General features: G+C 40.2%; 1 pseudogene; it reads right to left on the bottom strand.

Annotated features, from left to right (window-relative positions):
* Positions 1–3,831: 3,831 nt before the first annotated feature.
* Positions 3,832–4,855, bottom strand: LOC146451087 (uncharacterized protein KIAA1958-like; annotated as a pseudogene).
* Positions 4,856–6,465: the final 1,610 nt, after the last annotated feature.

Raw genomic sequence — 6,465 nt, 5'->3', positions numbered from 1 at the left:
TTCCTCAAAAAGGTATAAAACGCATGTAGTATTTCTTGTTCTTGGTAGCTAACAGATATGGAAGTTGATGTGCCCATCAAAATACATTCATATGGTTAGGGAACCCAACGGCTGACCGTCTCCGTAGAATTCCTGTGCGGAAGGCGTCAATCATCTCCGAAATACATATTTAGGGCCAGGAGAAGTTTTCTTATATGAAATTTTCACAATTTCAGTTTTTCACGTAATAGTAAGTGTTAAAGCCTTACACAAAATCATGTTACATGAATAATATTTGGTAAGGTTAAAAGATGTATTGCTATATTCATCTGTCACCAATATAATCGTAGCTGTCATCAATGTACAAACACCGTGATAGCCCACACGGAAACGGAGGCAAAATCCATCTATTTGTTGCATAATCCATCTATTCGCAAGTGTTCCTGTGATGAAAGTCGCTGTGGTTTTCTTTGTCGCTCACCGCCTTTGGTTTTATTCAAAGCTCAAGCTAACGTCAACAAATTTTCAGACAACCCGCATCGACTTCCGACAAACGTTTTGATGCGCTGGGACCCCCAGTGTGAGGATGGGTCATTTTTTTTTAAGAGTTCAAAAAACTGGAATTGATCGTGAAAAAAATCGAAAAATAACAACTTTTACAGATATGCATTTATTAAAACATAAGTCAACACTATTTGGTATTAGCTAGTAATATGAAACTATTTTTCTAATAAACTATATTTTTCTATTTAATATTTTTGATTCATGCTAGGAATAAAAATAAATAAATAAACAAATAAAAGATAAGTTTTCAAAAGGTGTCTTATCAATTAACCTCCAAAACTTGTATTTCAGATATGAGTGACCCGTTAGTTTGGTAATTGCCTGATAAAAATACGAATATTTCAGTAACACAGACTAAAAAAAAACATTGATGACATACTATATTATCTAAGAAGTTACTTTAAGGGTTATGGACAACACATGCAGTTTGTTATAAAGTTGGCGAACTCAACATTGTGAACAAACGCTGAAATATTTGGCCACAAACGGAGAGACTGGGGAAGGACGCAGAAGATTTAGGCAGTTTAAGTGGACCTAAGTGGGAATGTCTACTAGCATCGAGCGAGTGGTGGCAATGATCAAAAATGAAAGTCCTCCATGAATTGGTGGTTTTGATTTCTTGAAATCTTTTTTAAACCTGATAAATTGAATGATTTCTCCTGGCCTGGCGTGGCAAAAAAAGCACCCGAAATAGACGTGTCCCATACCCTCTTTCGACCTCGCTCTATTTAATTCGCAACGACGGAAAACCTCATTTTGAGCTTGGAAATGTGCAGTTAAAGTGTTTACAAATCATTTGAGGCCAATTATAGATCTGGGCTTTAGTTTTGAAGGTCATTGGTAAGGTACTGAAAATTACTAAAATTGGCTTAGTCAAAATTCTCAATTTGGCGCACTTTTTCAAGAGAGAGTTTCCCTACCCAGTAAAAGACATAATCACGTGCACTTGAAATTCAGAATTTTGATTGACGAAATGACACTCTAAAACCAGGTTTATAAGTCAGTTTCACGCTTTTTTATAGGCACTAAGAAGCAGCGTTCTCAAAATCCTAATAATCGCAACATTAATCTGTCAACAACTGTAAACACTGAGCATGTTTCTGTTTTTTGTTATTTTTTTCTTGTTTCCCGCAATATATCGATGAAACTAGCAACATGAAGTTCATATTTAGCTCACCTTGAATAAGATGTGACCTATTGTGCCATACCAAGCCATCTTAGCTCCAAGGTTTGATAATTTATCTCCTTATCTGATTGACTAATGACGCTGCTATCACATTCACGTCACTTAAGGTTACCCTATACTTTAAGAGGTTTCTCGCGTCCAAGAGATGTTGCGCGTCCGGTTTAAACTGTAGATACCTGAACCCTTATATCAAATTAAAGCCTATAGAGTTGGCTATCCAACAATACTAAGAAGTTTGAAATAACATGAATTGTCGAATTTTTAGAGCTGTTTTCCCGAATCAATTTTTTCACTTGGAGGAGCCACTTCAAAGAGCTAAAACTCAAAAGGAATTTGTTCGTTTGCCTTCAAATTTGGACAGTAGCTAGCTTAAGGTTACTGCCATGTTTCGCGAATGCCTTCACGGAAATCTAGCGTACTCGCGCTGCTTTCGATAAAACCACGGGAAACTATATATCACTGTAAAGCTGATAAATTGAAGTTTGCGAAAATATCAATGTTTTTTCTATTATTTTGTTGGATACATAAGCGCTCAGAGGCCTGTAAACTCAATACTAGCGACGTGTACTTAACTGAATTACCCACTCTCACGTAAAGGCGCACAACCAAACAGAATGCACTATATCAATCAGGAGATAATAGGCTAACAAAGTGTGTCAGTCTTTTTTCTTTATTCCTATTGGTTTGTGAGAAAACCCATCCTAAAGATGGACAATGGAAAATTTTTGTAGTCGCGTCAGATGTTAACACGTCACGTGTTAAATATTTTGAATCTCGTAAAAGCAGGCGCGTAGGAGGGGGGTTCGAGGGGTTCGAACGAACCCCTTTGAAGATCAATAATGGCGGAAAAAAAAAAACTTTTAAATAGATTTCCTGTGGTTGAAATACATCAACCAAAGCAAAATAGAGTTATAAACCCGTTCTTTAGGCCTTATGTCTTAATATCCTCAGTAAAAATAAAAATTGTCAAGAACCCTTGGAGATTGATTTTAATGACGTTTCTTTTTTGCGGTAAAACCGCATCGGCCCGAAAAAGCCATAGAAAAGCATGCTTTGCGAAACGTTTTGTTCTCTGAATGCGATTCACTTTAAACTTAAAAGTTCAAGCCTTGTTGAGTTTCACGCGCAATTACGTACAAGTTCGCCTGAGAACATTTACTTGTGAATGTGAATGTTCCATAAGCACAATGTGGAGGTTGAACACTACATGAGGTGTTACATGTGATGGGAGAGAGTAGGCTGTCCGCCCTGGCTCTAATGCATATCAAATATGATATGCCTGTCAATCTTGACGAGATAGTCAATTTGTTCGAAGGCCTACACCTAAGAATGATGTAGTTTACCAGCTTGGTGTATGACTATCAGCAGTTCGAATAGCTATCAGAACTTGACAGGGCGCGGAATGTATATTGAACGTTTTAGTTTAAGAGGAAACAATTATGCCGTCGAAATGATGCATATAGCTTTAAAAGCTGCTGTAAAACAAAGTTGTAATTTGCCTAAAATGGGTCTCAAAATACAGGAAATGAAGTTTCTGGGAACCTATATTTTCAAAAATTTCCCAATCGAGCATTCCCCCGGACCCCCCTAGTAAGAGTGCCTCTGGCGCTCAGCAAGATTTGGGGCTCAACGAACACCCCTATCGAAACCTTAGCTACGCGCCTGAAAAGCCTGATACACTGTGATGCATTAATATCTGATGACCATTTTGGCCAAATTTCGTTGAAATCTGGCAAATGTACATACCTATCAAAATTTTCCAAAATTGCCCGAGTCGCGAAGCGACGAGGGCAATTTGGAAAATTTTGAAAACTCAAGTGCAAATAATCCTTAATAGTACGAGGTCTCATGGGATTACTTGTTTACCAATAAAGGGCAAAATTTATACGAAGGAAAATCACGCGCGCAGTCTATTTTTATCCGGGAAGCCTGTTTTTTGCTACGGCAAATCATCAATCAAATTGAACTGACCAATCGATTCAATGAAATTTTATTTTCCAAAACTGTGTCGTGATACACTGCCAAAAGTCTAGCAAACAAAGCTCATTTCAACAGAGCGTTTCTGCCAACAGAAAAACAACAAGGTGCTTTTAACTGAAAGTTTAATCTGAGTCCGAATCCTGGAGCATGATTCTCTTGTAAGTCCGCTTGCTCTGGCTAAGACTGGATTGCAAAGAATGGTTTCCTGCGTCGTTGAGCGTTACATTGCAATGGCTGAAATTGTAGACATGGCTGGAAGCTGACCTGGACTGAGTTTGAACCGATGACAATGGATGGAGAACTTGTCTTGAGGTGGAAGCAGGCTTGGCATTGTCGATGATGTTGGACATGATTTTCTGCTCGTTTTCATCACTGGAGTCATAGTCATCTAGGCCCTGCTCGGAGTTGTGACCTGTTATGTTTTTGATCTCGCATCTTGGAATACCGGAGCTTTTCAATTTCTTCACAACGGTCTTTCTTGCACTATGGTTGGTTAGCTTCTTTTTGGGGCAGACATCTTTTAACGGTGAGTCCTCTTTCATTGTTTTCATTATGTTATTGATTGTATTCTTGCCCATCGGTGTTTTCTTGTTCCACACGGCGCTGGTTTGAGGCTTGTCGATAACAGCCAGGTAAAATGGCCCTTGTTTTCTTCATTTCCTCTGGACGTTTTTCCAGGTATTGTTTAAACAGAGCAACGGGGCACCTCTTTTCGCCTGTGGCGAACATGTTGGGAGTAGCTAGCCGAGGTTTCACTCGGAGACCACCTTGCCTAGTCTTTTTAGGCCCTTCGGAAAAAGTGATGAACTCGACGCCATCATCATCCTTTTCGATGGAAAAATCTTCGACCATCATGTCGTGGTGCTCTTGTCGACCACTTAAACCAAAATGCATTGTTAGCAGCCGCCACATTGTGTTTATCAAAGAGCGAAGGGTTTGGTTGCCTAACTGGCCGTTTTGCCGTAGTATCTCCTCTTCTTCCTTCGTCAGGCTTTTTGCTTTGTTGGGTCGCTTTCCCATCCCTTGTTCGCGCAGCTTTCTCGCCTTCCCTTCCAACACTTTCCTCGAAGACATGAACTCTGTATCCCTCAGGATAGACTTTGGAAAATTTTTGCTTCTTAAATGTCGATCTAAAGCCGCCTGCATCACCTTTAGCGAGTCTCACTCGTAGTCTTGGCCGTTTTCTTTTCTCAGCTCAGCGTAGAATTGCGACAGGGCTTCGTTCAATTCTGGGATGTCGTAGCTTTCTAGCTGTTCCTCCTTTACCCCAGTTTTCGCCCACTTTTCAAAAATTTCTTTCCAATAGCCTGTGCTTCGTTTTGTGTTTTTGTTTTCACTTTCGCATTTCAAAAGTTCAATTTATTCGTCGTCCGCTTCAATAAAACAACAAGCCATTGTTGCAACAAAAACTTGGCAACAAATTTCAAGATAACGAACGGTTGCTATGCAACGGATTAACCAATCATTAACAGGTAATCATGCCCTCTCTTGATTACTAAAAGTGCCCTTGATTAAGAAAAAATGCCCTCTCTCTCAACCAATCAGCGCTTAGTAATTTTGCCCTTTATTGATAACGCTGGATAATTCCGATCATTCTAATCCAATTCGGTGGTGACCCTGTGTGAAATTTGCGGATGCTTCAACTGTTTCTGACAAGGCCAACAGGCAGGGAAAAAAATGTTTCAAGTAAGCCGTTCAAATCTTCTGTTGCTTTAACTCTAGTGCAGCACCTTTAAGACAACTAAAACTTATCGTTTTGTATACCTCGTGAAATTTAACTGATTTGTGTCACTACAGGAAGATCGGAACGCTAATATGAACGGAAATCGACCCTCAAAAGAGGTTACTGTGAACAATAGTAACAGGAGTGTGAAACGCCCTGCCGCAAAAAGAAATATGAGCCATAGGAGCTCCTTTTCCCCAGTCAGTTCAAATTCAGAAGATAAGATAGCTTTATTATATTAAATCAGGTGGACGCACTCAATTCGTACTTGGCATCTACTGACGTCATCCCTATTATGTCTCAGGTGTAACGCTCATGGGAAAATTCGAGCGGAAGAACTCGGAAAGGTGGACCAGGGGTGGCGAGGCATGCCCAGGCGCCCTGTTTAGCTCACTGCGTTCATGAGACACACTGCAGCAAGATACTTCTGATGTGCTACCCAAAGTTAAAGAGGAGCTTTGTTTCACCGCAAAGCAAGCAAAAGGAAACATCTTTACATGGATGGCCCACTCACTGGTGCTCTATCAACCAAGATGCTGCAAGGGTCGAGGTCCTAGAGTGACTTGACGAGTTATCAGATTTAGTTGTCCACGAGTGATCAATTCAGTAAACGTGGTATATTCCTTGGAATATCACCGTACTCTCAACCCTATCTTCACTGGGTCTTTTTTTCCTTTTTGTTCTGGAGACGGAAGGGGGACTCAAGTATATTAAGGCTTGCGTGAAAACTGCAAAGGACCGCGAACGATAATGCTGTCAGTTGACGTAGGATCTACAAGAGACCTAATCAGCCAAAAATAAACTGTAACACACACTGCAAGGCTGATACTACGTGAAAGAGTTGACTTTGCGAGACAACAACCCGACAGAAACCGACAAAAACAGGGCTGCAACCGTGGACAGCTGTTTCGTTCTTATTGGAACTAGTCAGCACGGTGTAGCAGTTCAGCCTAATTGTTATGCACATTTTTATTTGGAGGGGAAGTATTTGTCCGATCTCTGTAAAACTTGGCAAACAGTTTATTATCGGTGT

Source organism: Pavona decussata, unplaced genomic scaffold (genome assembly GCF_977016875.1).
Source record: "Pavona decussata unplaced genomic scaffold, jaPavDecu1.1 SCAFFOLD_402, whole genome shotgun sequence".
Lineage (NCBI taxonomy): Eukaryota > Metazoa > Cnidaria > Anthozoa > Scleractinia > Agariciidae > Pavona > Pavona decussata.
Note: the sequence above shows the minus strand (reverse complement) of the source record. Positions and strands in the feature narration are given on the sequence as shown.